A 22048-nucleotide genomic window follows, 5' to 3' on the forward strand; every position below is an offset into this window, starting at 1 on the left:
GTAAAAAAACCAGGCTTTTTGCAGGTTTATCCACAGTGTTTGCCTCATTTGGACTATTAGTTTCTGGTTTTCATCTCTGAACGTGCACTGGGGCCTGCTAACAAGGCCCCAGTGCCATTGCTCTCTCCCTAAATCTAATACATATGAATTGGCAACCCCAATTGGCAACCGCATTAGCTTCCTTATAAGACCCTGGTAAGTGTACAGGTGGTATCCCATGCATGGGAGTTAAAGGGGTTTCCAGCGCCTGAAGAACTGATTGTGCCTCCCTGAGTGACCCAAGAAAACACCTGTCAGCAGTCAGGCCATTTCAGATTGCATGAATAGTGCAAAGTTCTCAAACTCGACTTTGCCCTCACCAGAAGTGGCAAGGTGGTCAGAGCACTATCTGTGATATAAGCTAGTCACCCCTAAGTTAGACCTCCTGACTCCAGGAGGCAGGGAGCATTATATTAAAGGTGCAGACATAAATGTGCAGGCTTATATGTCCCTACAGGGGCCTGTTTACATTAAGGGCTACTATAAGTAATCAGGGGGCCATAGGATAGCACGGGCTGGAACCTGGGCACCCGAGGTTGCCAGCTCCATTATGCATCCCCTAACATATGTCATGTTTGGTATCAAACGGCTTGTCTCCTCAAACCTGACATGATTTACATGTCAAATTTGATGGGACATGCACTCAGGTGGATACCTTAGAGGTTGCCCACTTGGTAGGTCCAGCCTTTTTGGTGCATGGCTGATAGCCTGCAGCTGCTGCCGCCAAGACAAGCAAATGACCACCTGGCAGGAGGTCTGAGCACTTCCAGGAGTCAGAATCATGAGCCTGCCAGGGAAAGACACAACACCGCCCTCCCTTGCAGGATGGCTAGTGAAGTAGCAAATCAAGGAGGTGAGCTTCAAAGCTTACACTGCCTCTGATATGCAACCAGGCTGCCTCCCAAAGGAGGAAACACCAGCCCCCCTGCCCGCAGGCACATTTAATCCCCAGCAGGTGGGCAAATTAGACAGTCAAAGGGTGTACACACCCAGAAGGCTAGCCACACTCCTAGGGTGGGCTACCTGGTCTGTACAGCTAAGGAAATGTGTCTGCCATTTTAAAGTGGCAGATAGAGGGTTCTGGGTTGAAAACATAGCACCCCCCTCCGATGTGGTCACCTCAGGGACAGATTAGCTACTGGGGGTAGTAGTACATTGGCTACTTGCACCCACACTCCTAACACCCCTATATCTAGGATTTAAAGGGCACCCCTTGTTCCAGAACCTCAGATCTGATTCGATTCACAACAAAGGACAAAGAAGAGACCTGAGTCTACGACTCCATGACTTGTACAAAGCAAAGGCACGATACCCTGTACCTGTCATAACCACCCTCAACTGCACGACTGCGACTCGTCCTTGAACAGTGGCCTGTTCCAAAAGATAGAGGAACCCCTCTGAGTGCCAAAGGCAACTCCAGAACTTCCTTGGACTGCAAGCACTAGTTCCCTGCAGCCCACAGGTAAAAGCATGCTCCCAGAACTAAAGAACCACTGGCCATCTGGCCTGTCGAGGGAATGCTCAAAAGTAAATAGTCTAGTGCATTACAGTCCTGGCCTCCAGCCAGTTTCAAGTGGCTACTGTTTTATCCCGGATGTTGAGGTAACTCATAGCTGAGATTCTCGCTGCCAAGGTTTGTTGGTGGCCAGTCCGGCTCCCACTACCTTTGGTCGATGCTTTTCCTCGAGGTGAACCACACAGCATCTTCAGCTCGCCACATTGGTGGCCCCGTTGTTGAGTTTTTGCATCTGTTTCCTCACCAGCACTGTCTAAGTGGTAAATCCAGGAAACCAGGGGCTCCTGGATCAGCACCAGGGACAGCCAGGACAAATGTGCACCTGGGTCCAATGAGCCAGGTAAAATTCAACTGGCTGTTGTGGCCCGGTCCTGGTACCCACATCACCTTAGCCCCCCCCCCGTAGTGTCCGCTGAACGCAACCTGCAAGTGACCGATTGTCACTAGTGTGTTTCTCTATTAACCTCAACATTAAAGTTTTGCAGTAGTGAACAGCGCTGATTTTTTTTCGTCTTAAAATGCATAACTCTGACTATACTCATCCGATTGTGTTTGTTTTGGTGTCTACATTTATATAAAAATATGCTTTCTTTTTAGAACATGGTGTCATCTTTTTTTCAAGTCTTGTCAATTACTTATCATTCAAATTGGTACTCTGAAATGCGAAACACATGTTCCTCTCATAAAGCCTGACTGCTCTGTGCCACTCTACCAGGACTGAACTAGAGATTTATTAGTGTGAATTCAAGGAACCTATTTTGGGGTATTGTGGGAGTATTGCATAGTGAAGCCTAACCAGTCTCACTAAATAATATTCCACTACCCTACAGTATGCCATTCAGCACACATTCCTATACATAGATATCCACACAAGAAACAGGCATGTAAGGTGTGTTTTTATGTTGAGCACACATTACAATAGGTAAATCAGATGATATACATTCTGATCACTTGTTTGTGCTTGTTTTCACTTGGTGTTAGGATTTGGTATTAAGCCAGATCACGTTACTTTGTAGGTCTGTATTTGCACCAAAACGTATGGTTTTGTGCTGTTCTTCATGAGACATGACCCTTTCAGTACATTCACAGAGGATTGGCACACATCTGGTTTGGGGCTGCGCAAGAGGCACCTTTCAGTAGAGGCTTTGCGAGGGAAAGTTGTTTGTTGCCGGTTTCACTCCTTTGAGTTGCACTAATACTTGTGCACGCCTTTAGGAATCCTGGGCCTCTAAGTTAGTGGGGTGGTAAGGAAAATGCGTACTAGACTAATGGCAGCTTCATGAATCTAGTGGCAAGGAGTGGAACTGAGAGACCGTTTTATTGTGTCTACCTGGGTCACAACCTTTACAGCCACATAATAATATCCCGGCTAGTGATCATTAAAAATAGTTAATTTAGTGGGAAGGTCTTGTGGTTTGCACTTAGCAATAAAAAAACACGTGAAATCAATTAAAACGATCGCAAATGTATTGTGTCCTGTGTGGTTTATTGGTTTCTATTGTAAATGCCAATCTTTGGGAAGACCTAAGAGCAAGATTTAGCAACCAAGAACATGGGAATGAAATCACTCCATTAACATGCACTACAGAGGCCATTTTAAGAGCGAGCTAGCTTAATAATTATCATTTGGCTTTGAAAGAATCAGAAGCTCCTGCCTTAATCAATCGTATTAGCTAGCATACATTATGGACACAGATTGGTACATTGTTAATAGGCAAGGACTGGGATAAGGAAGGCATATGGATATAACGTATCGATTTCATACTGTTAAATAAGTTCCCTTGGAATCTATGGCTTCCTTGTCTTCCATTCCCTCCCACGGGGTGACCTTGATTATTCTTATACGCCATATTTCTTGGCATAAACCAGCAATGGTGAAGCCAGCCAAAGCTTCTCTATGAACAGTATAGAAATCTAGAAGAAAGCGCGGATGAGGAAGATATTCTACACGAGTTAATCATGTATTTTTAATAGATTGGGACAAAGGGATTGTCTGTCGCCTGAGGGAGTCCCTCTTCCACAAATAAGGACTGTGAGGACAAAAATAAGAGTCCTTGAATCTCAGAGTGGCAAAAACACACATTCATTTAGCCAATGTACTTTTAAATACTGGTACATTAATGTATGTATGCTATCTACTGTTGTTTATTTAAATAAATCAGAGATACGTCAGTTTTAAAGTAGGTTTATTGGTTGTTGCAGTGTTTCTACATTTACATGTGCGCTTATCTTTCTCTACGGATGGATTACGCTGTGTTTAACCACGTCGTGCATTCCATAGTATTAACATCCATGAAACCGGAATGACCTGTTGTTCAAGTTTCCAGAGCCTTTGCCAATTGTGTGCCTAATGGCGAGATTGAACAGTGCTGTCTGGGAAGCAGCCTGCATTTACAGCGATCGCCGTTTATTTTAACAGGGCTATTATGAAAGGAAACACTTGAGAACAGGAGTAATTTCCCTTTACAGACAGGTTGTTTAGCCGAAACTGCAGTCTCCTCTTAGTTTCAAGTGAAAACTTGTACAAGCTGCAGAGGACCATGGGAAATGTAGTTCCCTATTTCTCTTGCACAGGTATTTTAGTTGTTGTCGGACTAGAAATCCCAAGTATCATTGCAGAAAGGTGTGTTTCGGCACGCCACGGGCAGAAAGGTGTGCCAAAGATAAACTCGCTCTGCTTGACTGTGCAGTCAACTTCCTATTGCTTCAAGAAGGCAGGAGCAGCTCAGAGCCAGGATGCGAGTTACAGAGATGCCCTAACGTGTTTGCTTCGTGACTAAACCTGTTTCACAATCGTAAGTTTGTTTGAAATATTTTTGTATTGTTGTGATATTTTTAAATACGATTCGGCTTCTTGCTTTAAAGTAAATACAATGTTATCTAAAAGGTAGAATATACGCATTATTCTGATAGTATTTGCTTCCTGTTGGGTAACTGCTGCAGCAGGATGTGTTTGTGTGGCTTTCGGCCATTTCAGGTAATCTCACGGATTTCGACCGCGCGCCTCGGGAACCTGTCCTACGCTCCCGTGCACATCACCTTTCTAAGCAGTGCAAGGACACATTGCCGAACAGTACATGTGCTGCAAAGGTTTTAGGGGTTAGTGAAGACCTAAAGGGTGTTTTTGCATGTATATTCATATAGTTGGCTCCTGAACTTTGGAAGATCACAATGGGGAAATCTACGTTGAATAACACATTGTGGTACTTGTCATATGTCCAGCTGTGGTGTAAGTAATAGCACTTAAGGGAAACAATCAGTCATGGAGTTTATCCACTTTAAGTTATTATGAAAGAAAATGTGACATCTGACATTTTGTAGATTCGTGAATGAAAAGCACTGGTGTACTGGTCTGATTAGGAGCGATTATTGTTACTTTAAAATACATTATAAGTAGGGAAATCAGTATATATATATATATATATATATGATTTATGAAAATGGGATATAGCTGCCATAGGGCTGCATGCCAAAAGTGTAACCTTTTCCAGCCCTGGCTTTTTAGATGCCTGCGCTTTACCTGCTAAGATTTGAGGCAAAACCAGCTTTAACCATTTTGGGGAAGTAGGCACAACTTTTAGGTCCTTGCAACCTTAGTGTTCATCCAGCGGTGGGCCAACCTCTCACCAATTTGTGGACTCTGAGGTGAAGGCAGTTAGCATTAGTCAAACAAATCTATTTAACAGTGTAACACATTTGGCTACACAACGAGGTCCAGGAATCAAATAATAAAGTTAAGAAGGTTTATTACATGTTATTACTCTTTCTACCCCAGCTCACTAATTGCCGCTATGTAATCTGTTTTTGATCTGCACTCTCTTTGTTATTATTATCTAATGCTATGTCTAATTGCATTATAATATCAAGTTGTTATCTCTTTTAAATAGCAATAAAAATATTTGAACACACAAAAAGTTGTATTAGTTAACAGTCAGATTAATGTATATGAATCTCAGTACCATGCTGTAGAGCTACAGGATAACAACAGGATAGCCAAATCCCCTAAAGAAGTTCAGGCACATCAGCATGAGACATTCAAGGAGTTCAGTTACAGAAATACAAAGAATTAACAGCCGAGTCTAATGCTCAGAGAAGAGTCTCCGATCCTCTCTCCTAAACATGAGTAATGTCTAAAGTCAACTAATTTCGGATCTAAACTACCAAGGGTGATTACGTCTAAAAAGTTCTCAAAAAGTTGTGAAAATGCAGAAAAAAGGGTAATAATATGCAGAAAGCTGCCAGCATTTCAGAACCTCTGTCAAGAGTCTTGTTGGGATAAGAAAATAAGTGTTCGCTTAAGCCACACAGCATAGAGTCAAAGCGAAAACATGAATGTCTTTAACTCTCGAAGTCCAAAGGGAAATAGGCCAGCATCAACATATGAAAAGACCAGTTAATACCGGCTGAATCTTCTGAGTAACACCCCTTGCTCACATCATCAGGGGCTCCATTGCCCTTTCAATTCTTATGGTGTGAACTGCAACATTAGCAAGTTCTCCCAGACTAGTCCTGTGAATGATATCGACCTCGGACACCTGCAACTCCTCGATACATTACTGAGTAGCGATTGTCCGTTAACCCTGGCTCTCTATGTTGTTTGACAAGGACGCTCTTATCAGGCGCGCTATCAATTATACGGTGTTACATCTATTCTGAAACTAACAAACTATGTGAACGCACCTGCAAGAAAAAAGACATGCAAGCAGAAATAGAAAAGCAATATTTTATTGAGAAAGAAATACAGGCTTCCTCATGTCAAGCTTAAATGTATTATTCAATTGTGAATATTTAATTTGTGTGATGTGAACACATATAACTACGAATAAATGAAAGATGTTAGCACATAAATTCAACATTAGATTCATGTTGCAGTTTAAGTAAGAGCAATGTAACTAGGAATACGAGTATAAATGTGAATGCAAACTACATTATAAATTCAAATCTAAAAACATTAATACATATGTTTACATACATCTTTCTAGTTTCTGATCTAATACATGTTAATAGTGTAAGGATCATCTTGTCCAATCTCGAAATACTACATTTCATTTTAATAAGGTTAAGGCACGCAGTGTATATGTATCTCTAGCAGTGAATGCACTTCAGTACTGAGTTCAAGTGCAACACTTACATTAATAACGTTGGGACACACTGCGTATGTAGTGCTAAGTGCATGTATTTGTGACGTGTAAAATGGAGCCTAAATTACGTTGCTACGCTATCAACTTAGATTTCATCTTGGAACAGTAAAACAATAATACAATATATAAAAAGCAATTCCAAGATGACTCCTATTTTTAGAATGACTTGGCGAGTGGTACAGCAGCACTGGGAAGTAAAAACTGACAAAGCATCTAAAAAACGGTGGCAGTTGTAATTAAACAACACTTTGTTTCCACACCATATATTTTGTAAATGTTTTAGTTGGAGTCAAACCTCCCCCCCCCCCCCCCCCCCGCCCCCACTGGGCAGCTTGTAGACTGCTAAAAAGTATCTTAAGCATTCCACTGGAGAATTTGGTCATGCATAATAATGGAGGAGAAAGTACACCCTCAACCAGGCAATAGAACAATTGTGAGAGAAATGTTTCAGTGGAGAGCTGTGCTTGCTAATGTTTCTAGCCACTGGATGAACATTTACATTCATAAGAAGCTAGTGTTTCAAGGAGGCTGAACCAAAACTCCCTAAAGAATAAATCAAACCCAATATGTTTGCCCTGAATAGCGCATACATCATTTGCATCACACCTAAAAATAAGTCTTGGTAAACACACCGACCCTTTAAATATAATACAATTGTTTATCCTATTCACTGTTACTTAGGACTTTCATACCTGCTCACTGACCCCCAAATAGTTTTTTTTTCTGATATCTCACAGCCAATGCACATCACTGGAAGTTGTTCCTCTATCTAGCTAAGTTACCTTTCATAATTTTTTATGTTTAGGCTAGGATTTTCTTTGGCAGTTTGTGCTGCTTCTTCTAATACCAAAAAATAATAAAACAAAATGAAAATACCGCCAACTGTAGTGGACTGCAGGCCAGGCACAGGAACAGGTTTGGCCACTGGGAGTTGTCCCCTTATGTCCCCTTATGTCCTTGGTGCGGGTCTGTGTGGTGTTTCTTTGCAAAGCTTTGTGCAGCTCCCAATCATTTCCAATGAAGCTTGCAACTGTGTGGCAAAGTTTTACGTTGCTATGCATCAGTTCGGATCAAGCTTGCAGCTGTGCAGCAAGGCATTTGCTGCCTTTGGTGACAGTTACGATGCAGCTTGAGCAATTTGGTGAGGCTTTGTGGGGCTTTTCACCGGATTTGCTGGAACCTGCAGTTAGGCAAGGAGGAGTTATCTCTGATGCCAGTCAAAGGTTCAGAACTGGGGGACACCTCTTTGGGACACGTGCTTACTCCAGCAGATGCCAGCAGGACTCCAGCAGGTCCAGGTGGGTCCAGTTCAGCATTTCAGCTGGGCGGCTGCAGGGAGGCCTCTGGAGCTTGTTTTGTACCTTTAGCACACACAAGAGATCAGCCAACTGGCCCTTGGAGTCACTCTGTGTAGCCTGGGATAAAGGTAATCAGGGCCAGTTATTCTTCTCAGAGAGCAAGACAGTCCTTCAGCAGGAAGGCTGTCCTCTGGCAGCAGGGAAGACCTTCTTCTGGGACTTTCACAGGTCCAGGATAGTTTTGATGAATGGCTCTGGAGGGTCAATATTTATAGGTGGTGCCAGCCTTTGTGTGGGGGGATGTCCTGCCTACCCCCACATCTGGTTCTGGAGAATTCTTCCCCTGTCAAAGCTTCAAAGTGTCTGGGGGTGACAAAAGTCAGGCTGGCCTGGTGTCAGATTCATGTGTGTGTGTGTGGCGGGGGGTCAGAATCCTTTGAAGTACCAGCGGGACTGGTTGCAGATCCTCCCAATGATCCTTACAGTATGTTCCATCTTGCCCAAACCTAAACCCCCATTGTGTCACTATCTGGAAGGAATACACAAACTCAAAACAAAGCATCAAGGACAGTTTTGTGACCCAGAATGCACATTTATTTAGCATTCCATCCATAATTTGCTGCTGCATTATTTTTCACGAGACTAAAGCAACTTTGAAGTAAGCGTACTGCATTTACCAGAATGCAATGGGGTGTACTGTGCTGGGATGAGACACAGTGAGCTCCCTCTCCGCTTGTGTTTAAACCACAAAGACCTCAGCATTGTGATATTGTTCATTTGGTTGTATATAGTTAACCTGTATCACTGGGATGGGACAGTTCTTCTGATATTATCATGCTAAACCTATGATGGACCATTGGCAGTTTCTTGTCCCTTCTTCATTTTGTGCATGCCAGAACCTGTATGCCCAAGAGTTCTAGTCATTTTGCAGATTGCGTCTGCTATTAACTTCACAACAATCGTCTGCTTGCTGAACTATCATCATCAGCAGCAGTTCCATCTCTTCAAGGGCCTCAACAGAAGAGATTGAGAGTTTGAACCACCTGAAAGTAGACACATGCACTAGATCACCAACATTCCTCGACTGAAGTCAAAAACATCAATTCACCCAAATGCTTGTGGTATCTGGAGTCAAACATGCTCCCTTTGACCCTCGATGACATAATACATTTGACCCTTTTTCTTACAGGGATCCATCAGCAAACTTGTGTATGGGCAGTTAGTGGAAGCCACTGCAAGTCAACAGGGCTCCTAGTGCATGTCATCCTTTCTGTTCCTGCCACTGCCGTCAGGGTATCAAAGTGCCTGGGATGGATAGCATTCACTATATCTGCTGTCACTAGTCTACCATATCTTATTTAGAATGCCATGTGTTAGTGTGTCTATATGTGGGAGTGTATTTAGTTTTTTTTGTTTGTTTCCAATATTTTAACCTGATGGTCTGCAAAAGAATATTGCTTTTGCAGTAGTGTAACTGAGAGCTCCCATAGTAGATACATGTAAAACCGGTTTTTCAGATTGAATACTTTATTTTTCAAGTGCTGTTTTTAGTTACGCAAATGAGTTCCATATGTGGTTTCTATTGAATATTTAGGCTACGGTTGCTCATGAACATTGTATTGAACTAGTTACAATCACTGTATATCCCCTTCTCCCCTTCTTCTTAGATTCGTCATATTAACAAATAGGGGACAACCGCTGCTATGTGATTCCATACTCCATTTCCCTTGTCAACTTTAGTCTATAGTATTTCACTGACTTCTGTTTTTAACCTGAACCTACTTGAACACATTTTCCCACAACTCTGGCCAACTTTGATCATACCATATTTCTCCCCCCCCCAAAAAAACTATCTGGTGGTTATCTCATTTCCAACTTCATACAAACTGTCACTGTGCCATATCAAAAGTTAGGATCTTCACGTCTTTCGAATGCCTCTATTTTCACTTTGGCTATTTCTATGAGCATCTGCGCATGTTTACCTTACACATCTTCCAGTTCAGTGCAAGACTGGCTTCCCTCACTTCAAAACTAGTGTACTGTTTGGCAAACCCAGTATTCACTAGGGTTTACTTCTTCTCCAGTATATTTCTAACACAATACCTTTTTTTGTTTGCTTAACTCAAACAATATATGTTCTTCCTATTCTCCTTGCAGAAAACATTCAAGAGGTTTCTTTATATCTACAAAACAATGCGCATGCCATCATCCAATTCAAAACATTTCATTACTCTTGAAGTGGGTATTTCGTGACCCTGAGTTCAAAAGAAAATCCACTATAAAGATTTTAAGCCTATGAAACTGAGAAATGTTTACACAGGCTCTATTAAAGAAGCTCTGCTCGCTATTTTAGATACTCCAGTGCTGTTTCCTATATGAATCCTTGCAGTCATGAAAACAAAAATGCTGCTAGCTCTTAACAAACTAATCCCCTTGCTCCACAAGACACATTACCATTCAGACAGCCAGAAGGTCAGTTGTTAATTCAACCAAGAGACTTGCAAGAGAATACAAAATGAATTTCCCTCAACATTAATTGGAACTAGTCAAATGAGCCACCATAGCGGAAAAAGCAGATATCCAAAGTCTGACACCTATGCTGGGAATCCACCAATAAAAATGTTGGTAATATGCAAGAGACTGGTATTATATCAAAGAGATTAGCTGAGGTATTCCCTTTATAAACCAATGTATAAGACTTTATAAACTACCTGCACAATACAAAATCACCCACAAACAAATGGTGACATAAATATCACCCAAAAAGATCCAGGTCATAAATATTGACTTTAGATTTTTTTTTATGTGAAGTCAGAAATATTGACAAAAAACATATAGAATACCACAATATTGCATTCAAATAGGTAAGTATACCCAATTCTGACAATTATACACCACACTAACTTTCAAAGATGTATAACTTAAAAAAAGATCAATTAAAATAAATATACACTAGAAACTTTTTGCTGGGAATTTGCATTTTGGTGAGCCCTGTATTTATGCAGGCTTTCTAGCTCTGTGAACCCATGCTAACCAGTGGTAAAGATCGTGTTCTCCTCCTCTGAAAATGATTAAATTGATATATACCTAATTGGCATGTTTAACTTACATATACCTCCCTAGTGTATGGTACAAAGTGTTCCCAGGGTTTAAGTTAAATGTTACTAATGGACTGCAGCACATATTGTGCCATCCACTTGAATAACAATGTAAAACATGGCTCTAACCCTTTCAAAATAAACTCATTTGACTGGTCACAATCTTCCTAGTTACTAATTATAAGTCACATATATATATATATATATATATATATATATATATATATTCACTGAAAAAACCATAGGTTATAGACCATATATAGTTAGGAAATAGCATTTAGAAAACCTTATTTTACTCACACAAAACCATTGAAATTCCATATATAGTTAGTTGCACTAACTATATATCGCGCACCTGCAATCCACTGCTGATGATGTCACATATTACATCATTCATGACATGGTCAGTGACATCACTGATGACATCACTGATGACATCTCAAATGACATCACTGATGACATCACTGATGACATCTCATTTGACATTACTGATCACATCACTGATGACATCATTCATGTGATGATACAATGAACCTCTTCAGACTCTAATATAACCTTAGATACACTCAGTGTAAACAGACACTCACAGACTGTCACTCATCCATGGAGTTACTCACACACCTAGTCAGTCTTGCAAAGAATCAATCACACCTCGATTTCCTCAACTATATAGTTATACACACCTTACTTATTGGAACATATAATAACACATATTTACTCTGTTATACAATCCCTGATACAAGTTCACAATAATCCATACAGCCACTCACACATTCACTGGCTCTTATGCACAGTTATTTATATATGTCAACTATCACATGTACTGTGTTTTACATATGTACTTACTTTGACATGTAGCACTGAGATATCCATTCACTCACCAATACACTCATGCACACAGTCAACCGCCCATACAGATGTTTCCACATGCACTTTTGAACCCATACATCTAGTGAATCAACTGCTCACACATCTATGCACAGAGTCATACACCTCCCAGACACCCACACACACACTCAGTCTCCCATACAAATACTTGGGCAACTAATCAATAACCCATATAGTTAGTCATATAGCTAATGATCAACACATGCATCAGATTACAAAACAACAGACACAATGATGCACAATTTAAAACAGTTTAGTCACTAACCCATGCACTCAGTGAGACACATTTAATCACTCACTTATACAGTCAGTCATGCACCTACTAAATCCTTCATCCAGACACTTATACATCCACTCATTCTTCAATATGTAAGACATATTTTAACTTTACAGAAGCATACAGTCACTGGATGTTGTCATCAGTGATGTCATCAGTGATGTCATTTGAGATGTCATCAGTGATGTCATCAGTGATGTCACTGACCATGTCATGAATGATGTAATATGTGACATCATCAGCAGTGGATTGCAGGTGCGCGATATATAGTTAGTGCAACTAACTATATATGGAATTTCAATGGTTTTGTGTGAGTAAAATAAGGTTTTCTAAATGCTATTTCCTAACTATATATGGTCTATAACCTATGGTTTTTTCAGTGAATTTTCAAGGTTTTGTAAATGCTAATTCCTAACTATATATGGTCTATAACCTATGGTTTTTTCTGTGAATTTCATTGGTTTTTTAACAGCTAATATCTGTAGCTGTAAAATGTATTCTTCTTTAAATCCAAAAATATATTTTATATGTTTATGAATAATTTTTTTTTAAAATATTTTTTTTTCTTCGTTCCCGCTTCGCGAATCGGGAAGCTTCCCGTTAGCTGACCTTGATGCCGCGAAATAGACCGCGAGCCGGTAAACGTTTCTTTACCGCAAGTGCCGCGTTAGAAAACAACATCGTGACGCCTCCCGTCCGCATGACGTTCCACGTTGTCGCTTGATACGTCATATGACGTGCTACGTTAGCGAACTGGTACGCGAAGCGAGTGCCAAAGCGCAGGTTTCTGGAAGCAAACCGGGAGGCCCTGCAAAGCGCTTAACGTAAACACAGCAAGTCATGTGACTTGGTAATAACACTTTTCATTGGTTCATTTCACTTTTGGTTTCCTAATGATGTAAGACTAGGTCATATAATCTAAAATGAACACTTTTGATTGGTTGAGAACTCTTGTTTTTCCCAAATGATGAAAATCCCTCCTTCTTTCCTCACTCTGACTTTCATCATTGTGAGAGAAAGACCCTTTGTGATCACTGAGCAATGGCTTCTTTAGTAGCTTCAGCTGGTGCTTCCCCACCACCTCCACCACATCCAAGGAAGAGTGGACCACCTGCTCAAGTTGTAATTCAACAAGAAGAAGAAGAAGAGGAACAGGAGGACGAGCACGAAGAGAGGCAGTTTTTGCCTGAGCAGCCCAAGACGTCTCACCGGAAAGAAAACTTCATTTGGCAATTTTTTAAAATTCCCAAAGGTCAGAAAAAAGTAAATGCAAGATACGTAACTTGCCTTATATGTCAAGATAGACTGTCCAGAGGGACCGACAAAAAATACAGTTTCGGAAACTACACAATGCATCGCCATATGACTAGGTGGCATCCTAACAACTACAGTGCTGCACAGTTTCGGAACGACCTAGATAATCTCCCTATTATGGCCAGAAGATCTGTTGTACCGGAAGTAACGGGACCAGAGGGCAGGGAGATGGTGCCAAATATACAAATGAGATTTGGTGAAGTAAAACACACCTGCGTATTTTGCGATGGATTCATTTCCTACGGAGAAAGAAGCATCACTCTGATCAACAGAGCTATTGACTATCATATGCAAGTTTGTCCGAAACGCCCAAAATAATAAATACTTCTTTTTTTTGTTTTGTTGCTCCTGTTGAGCCCTTTACAATGAATCGTTTTCATTGCCCCCTCCAAGAAAACCCCAAAAAAATATAAAACTGTTCCGAAAAATTCAAAAACAGTAAAAAAATGTTCAGAAAAATAAAAAAAAAAGTTCTTTTCAGAACTACCTCCCCGTTATTAAAAAATTGGTACAATATTTGGAACTGTGCCAACCTCTATTTCTCTTAGTTCGCTTCCTAGTTCGCTCGCTGGTACGCGAACTGGAAGCGAACCAAAAACAGTAAGTATAAGGGAAGGAAACACACACTTATGTTAAAAGAAAGACAGCTATAGGGGAGTAAACTAGAGATACTATTACCCATAATCCACTACTGATGATGTCACATATTACATCATTCATGACATGCTCAGTGACATCATCAGCAGAGGATTGCGGGTTTTTTGGCAACATGCCTTATCCACGGTTTAATAACGCTGCCTTTTGCTTTATATAAGTTTTCAAATTGTATGAAATATATACCAATAGGTCTTTATGAACCTTTAGGTAGTGCTTTTGTTCATGAGGTCTGGTCGCTTCCATACACATACAGATGTTTCAAAGATGATCAAGAAGTTTATCTGAATGGAGAGGAATGCACTGAGACGCCAGATCATTCACTAATGTGTAGGCACATACAGTTACACGATTCATGCAACAAACACCGACCAAATATGGCTTGCGTGTTGCAAGGCACGCCAGTTCCTGCTATCATCCCCACGTTCAAGTTGTTGGAAAATGGTAGTTATTTGATGCTCAATAATGAAGATTGTTCTGAGTTAATTAAAAGTATTCCTTTTATCGTAACAGTAAGTGAACGGGTTATTTGCTGCAGAAATGTTCTATTTCCTCCCACACATGAACATAGGGAGTTTTCAATCTGGCCACAAATACCAACCTTGGGACACGTTTCAACGGCATGACAAGAATAAGAGCTCTTTTGTTTCAGAGAGAGGTGGCCTTGAGTTCGGCCCGTGAAACTTTCGTACTTCACATAGCGAACACCCGTACACAGGTTTGCCTTTCAATTTCAGCAACATGTTTCCGACTATCTTTAACGCATCCTCCACAAAATCCCTGGCACACTTTTTTAAAGTTGTTACCAGTGGTCTCGTGACTTCATTTGAGAAAATCTTTGGAGTCATCCCTGCTCCCTTTCATTCCATTTTCTCCACTCTGGTTCGTGGATTGCATTTTTACTTGCATTACCAGCGGACGCTCTTGTGCTTTTTTACATTTTTAAATATGGATGTCCCTCCTATGCAACCTCCGACCCTGCAGCTGCTGACACTGTTCCGCAATCGCATGCTAGAATATTATGGCACAATGCCGTTGGCGATATTAAGCACGGCATATGGATTATCTTTTCGGTTCTCCTACTGCACCTGTGTCCAGCCTGTATTTCACTGCCTGACCTGTGATTTCGATTGGGCCATTGATTTGTGTCTCTGCGGACCGGTTTCTCCTGACGTCGACTTTAATCAGCTGATGACTCCTATCATTACTCACGAGTTGATTTGTCCTGGCGAAAGGATTATGGCTGTGGCATTGATGCATGGACTACTTGGTCCCTGGAATTTACTGGCGGCAGCACAGTCTTTCTTGGAACACAGCTTTCTTGAAAACCCACCGAGCTGTCCTCTGATGGTGATAGAGGATCCGGTGCTGGGAGAGCACGTATGTTCTTTTCCGCTTTTAAATTGGATGGCTGAACTGTTTTCGGATGAAGACGGTGACTTCCTATTGGAGGCTGTTGCAGCTTATTTTGCATACACAGTTATGTCATAGACCTTTTTCATGTTTGATATGCTGAGTGCTAGCATTTCATTGACAATTCATTGACTTATTTGTCAAGTTTTTATTATTTACCTTGCCTATTGGCTTAAGACTCGATAAAGTACTTGGCTGTTTTATTTTTCTTTAGCATTGAATTTTCCTAGTTTTTAATGCTTTACCTTGCGGACCGTCCACATATAAACTTGCAATCTGCTCTCATGAGATGGCACTTCTATTATCTTATTCAGTTCGTTTCCGGATCATGAGGAGGTGTCATCTAGGTCCTGGATATCTTTACACCGTGTTAAGTTAGCATGGGCTCATTACCGGTTTAAACGCCATTTTTCCTTTTTTGCAACTTCTGCACACGACACTTAGTTGTTGCTTTAGCTTTCCACCTAGTAGTTCATCGTGGTTTACATGAGAATAATATGTTATTGGTCTACTATCTGCTTTACTTGTTAAACTATATCTGTACAGCGAGTGCTAAAGTTTCAAGAACAACACGATACAGAATTGTTATGAGGTCTGATCTCCACGACTTCATACTCATAACATAAGTGCAACTTCTGCCAATTCTGGGCATGAGGCGGGTTTTATATTGCTTTGCCGAACACACATACACAACAGTTGATGCGGTTCACATGAAGAGAGAGCTGGTGTATGCTGATGTGATTCCTTCAAATCTAAGACACTAAAGTATGGACACGCCCTAAACCAACACAAAGAGACCTTCTTAGCAAATAATATAATATGTGTATTAGGGAGGGTGAGATATAAGCAGCCGCGGGCCGTGGAGGGAGTTACGATGGGGCAGGGAGGCGGGGAGGGGGAGAAGCAGGGTGGAGCCCTCTCTACCTTGCCCCTCCCCCTCCCCGCCTCCCTGCCCCACCGTAACTCCCTCCACGGCCCGCGGCTGCTTATAAGTGTTGCTAACTCTTATTCATTTACAGCATGTTAACATACTGTCACCATTCGCTTTTTATGTACTAGTAACTATGCTGGTAATTTTGCTACTGATAATATGTGTACTTGTATTCTCCACCCTGCTTCTCCCCCTCCCCGCCTCCCTGCCTCACCGTAACTCCCCCCGCGGCTGCTTATAAGTGTTGCTAACTGTTATTCATTTACAGCATGTTAACATACTATCACCATTCACTTTTTATGTACTAGTAACTATGCTGGTAATTTTGCTACTGATAATATGTGTACTTTTATTATCTAAGGTACTACGCCTGAGAAGACGGCATTAGTAAATAAACATTTCAAATACACATGTGTTCTTCTTAACTCCATGTTCTGGTTTCTAAGAAATATATAACGACCGACTGTTCATGAGTTCCACGTATCCTGAGGTACTATAAGTTCATATTCTGGATTGTCTAAACATTGAGAGTTTGTTATATCCAATGTGACACTGTACCTAGCTTGCTAAATAGTTTTTGATTACTAACGTGAGTTTTGGGACACCCTAATTCGCCGAGGTTCCAATCCTCTGTCCACAGTTCTGTGTGAGAACAGAAACCCTGCGACAGGGGCACCCCCGACCCTTGCTGGAGCTTCATCACACTTGCGATACAACTCCAGCAATGCGCCACCTTTACGGCACAGATACATCACGCATCTGTGCTGTTTTTGCCCCATGATGCGCCGCATTGTAAATGCAGCACACCATAGGTGACGGAACAGCGGCACAGAATGACTAACACATCCCTGGTGATGCGCCAGTCATCATAAATCTATCCCTATGCTTCTTATCTTGTTAGAGATGAACCGCCATATGTATCATCAAAGTTATTTGCATTTCCTAAATAGCGAACTTTAAGGAATAAATAGCGATTCTTTACCATTCCTAGTTTGCGATGAGCTATTTGCTAATTAGCCGAATGTAGCCCAATGAAGCCCAATGTAGCCCAATGTAGCCCAAAGATGGCCGCCAGACACACAAAAAAACAAATGTAGCCCAAATATCAGCCAGATGTAGCCCAACTATAGCCCAGTGACAGAATGACCAATCAGCTTCGCAAACCTCCGTTACGCGAAGCGGAGCGCTGTTACAGATATATATCTTTTTTTGAACGTTAATTTCTCAAAATCCACTGGAGCACATATATTGAGACCTAGCAAAGGCACATCGGGCTACCAGTCCCTAATATTTTGCCAAGTTTCGTGCAAATCCATTCAGCCGTTCAATTATTATTTTTATTATTTTTTTTTGCCCCGCGGGGCCCTTTTAAAACCTCCACATCAAACCTAGGGGGTCAGCGAGGATCTACTATGCCCCCTTACAGTTATTTCCCCCTTTGTTTTGACCTCCTCTTGTCTCTCGATCCTACCGAGAGACAAGATGGCGGCCGCTACGGACTGTTTGGAATGTTGACAGACGCCGGAGAACCAATCAGCTTCGCTTCACAAAGCTCCGTTGCGCGAAAAGTCCGCGAACCAGAGCGCTAACCGGTCCGCTGTTACAGATATATATCTTTTTTTAAACGTTAATTTCTCAAAATCCACTGGAGCACATATATTGAGACCTACAAAAGGCACATCGGGCTACCAGTCCCTACAATTTTGCCAAGTTTCGTGCAAATCCATTCAGCCGTTCGGGCTAAAAGTGAGGCCAACCGCCCTATGGAAAACTCAATGTTAAAAACACGTTTTGGGACCCCCCTTTTTTCTCGGCCCCCACTGGACGAACCCCCCCCAAATTTTCAAGGGCTGCTCAGAAACAAAATGTGCCATTTTCCTGAAAATTTCAGCCAATTCCGTCCACAAACGCCAAAGTTATTAGACATAGAATTTTCAAAAAACCCATAGAGAAAAAATCCTAACTATATATACCTACTGGCGACCGCCAGTAGGTAATATATATATATATATATATATATATATATATATATATATATATATACCTACTGGCGGTCGCCAGTAGGTAGTTATAGTTAGGACCTAGTTTCCATAGGAAATCCTCAACATTCTATTTGGATTAACTTTGGCCCTGGTGGATGAATCTTTGCGAATTTCTCAAAGAAGATGGCTCGGTCCGCTGCGCTCCTTCCCTGAAAGTTTGGGGGGGATTGGTGAAGTGGGGGCTGAGATAAAAGGGGGGTCCCAAAACGTGTTTTCTCCATCAATCAATCAATCAATCAATCAATCACTGACACTTATAGAGCGCGCTACATACCCATAGGGTCTCAAGGCGCTTAGGGGAGGGGGGGGGTGCCGCTACTGCTCGAACAGCCAGGTCTTCAGCTTCTTCCTGAAGGAGAGGTGGTCTTGGGTCAGGCGCAGGTCGGTCGGGAGGGAGTTCCAGGTCTTGGCGGCCAGGTAGGAGAAGGACCTTCCTCCTGTGGTTGCTCTTCGGATGCGGGGGACGGCGGCGAGGGCGTGGTTGGCTGAGCGGAGGTGGCGTTTGGGAGCGTAGAAGTTGATCCGGCTGTTGAGGTAGCCCGGGCCTTGGTCATGTAGGGCTTTGTGTGCGTGGGTGAGGAGGCGGAAGGTGATTCTTTTGTTGACGGGGAGCCAGTGAAGGTCTCTCAGATGTCCGGAGATGTGGCTGTGTCGTGGGATGTCGAGGATGAGTCTGGCTGAGGCGTTCTGGATCCGCTGGAGTCTCTTCTGAAGCTTGGCGGTGGTACCGGCGTAGAGGGCGTTGCCGTAGTCCAGTCGGCTAGTGACGAGGGCCTGGGTGACGGTCTTCCTGGTCTCGGTGGGGATCCACCAGAAGATCTTCCGTAGCATTCGTAGGATGTTGAAGCACGCTGAGGAGACGGCGTTGACTTGCCTGGTCATGGAGAGGGAGGAGTCCAGGATGAAGCCCAGGTTGCGTGCATGGTCTGTCGGTTTGGGTGCGGTGCCCAGGGCGGGAGGCCACCAGGAGTCGTCCCAGGCGGAGGGTGAAGAGCCCAGGATGAGGACCTCCGTCTTGTCCGAGTTCAGTTTCAGGCGGCTGGTCGTCATCCACTCGGCTACCTCTTTCATCCCTTCGTGTAGGTTGGCTCTGGCGGTGTCGGGGTCGTTGGTCAGGGAGAGGATCAGCTGGGTGTCGTCGGCGTAGGAGATTATGCTGAGGTTGTGTTGGCGTGCGATGGCCGCGAGGGGGCTCATGTAGACGTTGAAGAGGGTGGGGCTCAGAGAGGATCCTTGAGGGACGCCGCAGATGACTTCGAAGGCCTCTGACTTGTACGGTGGTAGGCGGACTCTCTGTGTTCTTCCGTCGAGGAAGGAGATGATCCATTCCAGCGCCTTGTCCTGGATTCCGACGTTGCTGAGGCGCTGTACTAGGGTGCGGTGGCAGACCGTGTCGAATGCAGCGGAGAGGTCTAGGAGGATGAGGGCCGCTGTTTCTCCGTTGTCCATCAGGGCTCGGATGTCATCGGTGGCGGCGATGAGGGCGGTCTCGGTGCTGTGATTGGCTCGGAAGCCGGACTGTGAGGGGTCGAGGGATCCATTCGTCTCGAGGAAGGCGGCCAGCTGCTTGTTGACGGTCTTCTCGATGACTTTGGCTGGGAACGGGAGGAGCGAGATGGGGCGGTAGTTCTTGAGTTCGGTGGGGTCCGCTGTTGGTTTCTTGAGTAGAGCGCTGAGTTCGGCGTGCTTCCAGCTCTCCGGGAAGGTGGCGGTGTCGAAGGAGGTGTTGATGATGTCCCGCAGGTGGGGTGCGATGACAGCGTCGGCCTTGTTGAAGACGTGGTGAGGGCAGGGGTCGGTCGGTGATCCGGAGTGGATAGAGTTCATCGTGCGGATGGTGTCTTCGGTGCTGATCGGGGTCCAGGCGTGGAGGGTGGTGGTGGGGGGAGGTTGTTCGGTCATGGTGTGCGTTGGTTGTTTGTTGAAGCTGTTGTGTATGTCCGCGATCTTGTTGTGGAAGTAAGAAGCGAGGGAGTCGCAGAGGTCTTGCGATGGGGTGATGTCGTTGGTTCCTGCGCTGGGGTTGGATAGCTCTTTCACGATGTTGAAGAGTTCCTTGCTGTTGTGCGCGTTGTTGTCCAGCCGGTCCTTGAATGCAGTTTTCTTGGCGGCGCGGATCAGCTGGTGGTGCTTCCGAGTGGCCAGTTTGAGGGTGGTCCTGTTGTCCGGTGTAGGTTCCCTTCTCCAGACTTTCTCGAGGGCTCGGCAGTTCTTCTTGGAGCTCTTGAGTTCGTCGGTGAACCATGGGGCTTTCTTGCTGCCGGGTCTGCTGGGCGGGGTTCTCAGCGGGGCGAGCTCGTCCGCGCAGATGCTGATCCACTTCGTGAGGTTGTCGGCGGCCTGGCTGGGGTTCGCTGAGCTGGCAGGAGGGTGCTGGCTCAGGGAGGTGGCGAGCTGGTCTGCTGTGATCTTGTTCCAGCTTCTGCGGGCGGCCTGTTGCTGGTGGTGGTGAGTCGTCGTTCTCCTGAAGGTGAAGTGGACGCAGCTGTGGTCCGTCCAGTGGAGTTCTGTGGCGTGGCTGAAGGTGACGTCTTTGCTGGATGAGAAGACGGCGTCGAGTGTGTGTCCGGCGAGGTGGGTGGGGGTGGACACCAGCTGCTTGAGTCCCAGATTGGCGAGGTTGTCGAGCAGGGTGCTGGTGTTGCGGTCGTTGTTGTTCTCCAGATGGAAGTTGAGGTCCCCCAGGAGGATGTAGTCGGCGGAGGGGAGGGCATGCGGGCTGACGAAGTCGGCGATGTCCTCGCTGAATTGTGTGCGTGGTCCCGGAGGTCGGTAGATCAGGGTGCCTCTAAGGGTGGTGGTTGGGTTGGTGTGGATCTGGAAATGCAGGTGTTCGGCGTTGGTCAGGGTGTTGTCGGTGCTGGTCGTGAGACGGATGGTGTTCCTGTGGATGATGGCGATGCCTCCTCCCATCTGGTTGGTGTTGCGGTCCCTCCGGACGATCTTGTAGCCCTCTGGGATGGCGATGGCGATGTCGGGAGCTGAAGAGGCGTTCATCCAGGTCTCCGTGAGGAAGGCAACGTCAGGGGCTGTGGCGTCTAGGAGGTTCCAGAGTTCGATGGCGTGTCTGTGGACGGAGCGGGTGTTGAGCAGGATGCACTTGAGGTGGGTGCTGCTGGTGTTCGACTTGGCGGGTGCTGGTGCGAGGCAGGTCCGGATGCAGGTGAACTTGCAGGCGTGGCAGCAGAAAGGTCCGTGGGTGCGTCGTGGGGTGGCTTGGTGGCAATCTGGGAGTCGGCCAGTGTTGAGTGCGATGAGGGAGGCGGCGGAGTACGTCAGGCGGGTCGGTCGGGGTCCTCGTGGGCCAGGGGTCCTGGCGCTGGTCGCGGTCCGGTCGCGGACGGGCGCAGACGGGCTTACCTTTGGAGCGCCTTCGGCGCACAATCGGCGCACCCGCTGCGCGTGGCCGCTGCGCGTTCGCACGGTCGCCATATAAG

At 44.3% G+C, this 22048-nt stretch overlaps 1 protein-coding gene across 1 annotated transcript in view; it reads left to right on the forward strand.

Annotated features, from left to right (window-relative positions):
• Nucleotides 1–4213: 4213 nt before the first annotated feature.
• The window catches only part of MACC1 (MET transcriptional regulator MACC1), a 172356-nt gene continuing 154521 nt past the window's right edge, over nt 4214–22048 (forward strand). Inside the window, exon 1 of the mRNA XM_078663673.1 lies at nt 4214–4350. The gene's annotated coding sequence lies outside the window, so the exon portion shown is untranslated. The remainder of the gene's footprint in view (nt 4351–22048) is intronic.

Source organism: Lissotriton helveticus, chromosome 10 (genome assembly GCF_964261635.1).
Source record: "Lissotriton helveticus chromosome 10, aLisHel1.1, whole genome shotgun sequence".
NCBI lineage: Eukaryota > Metazoa > Chordata > Amphibia > Caudata > Salamandridae > Lissotriton > Lissotriton helveticus.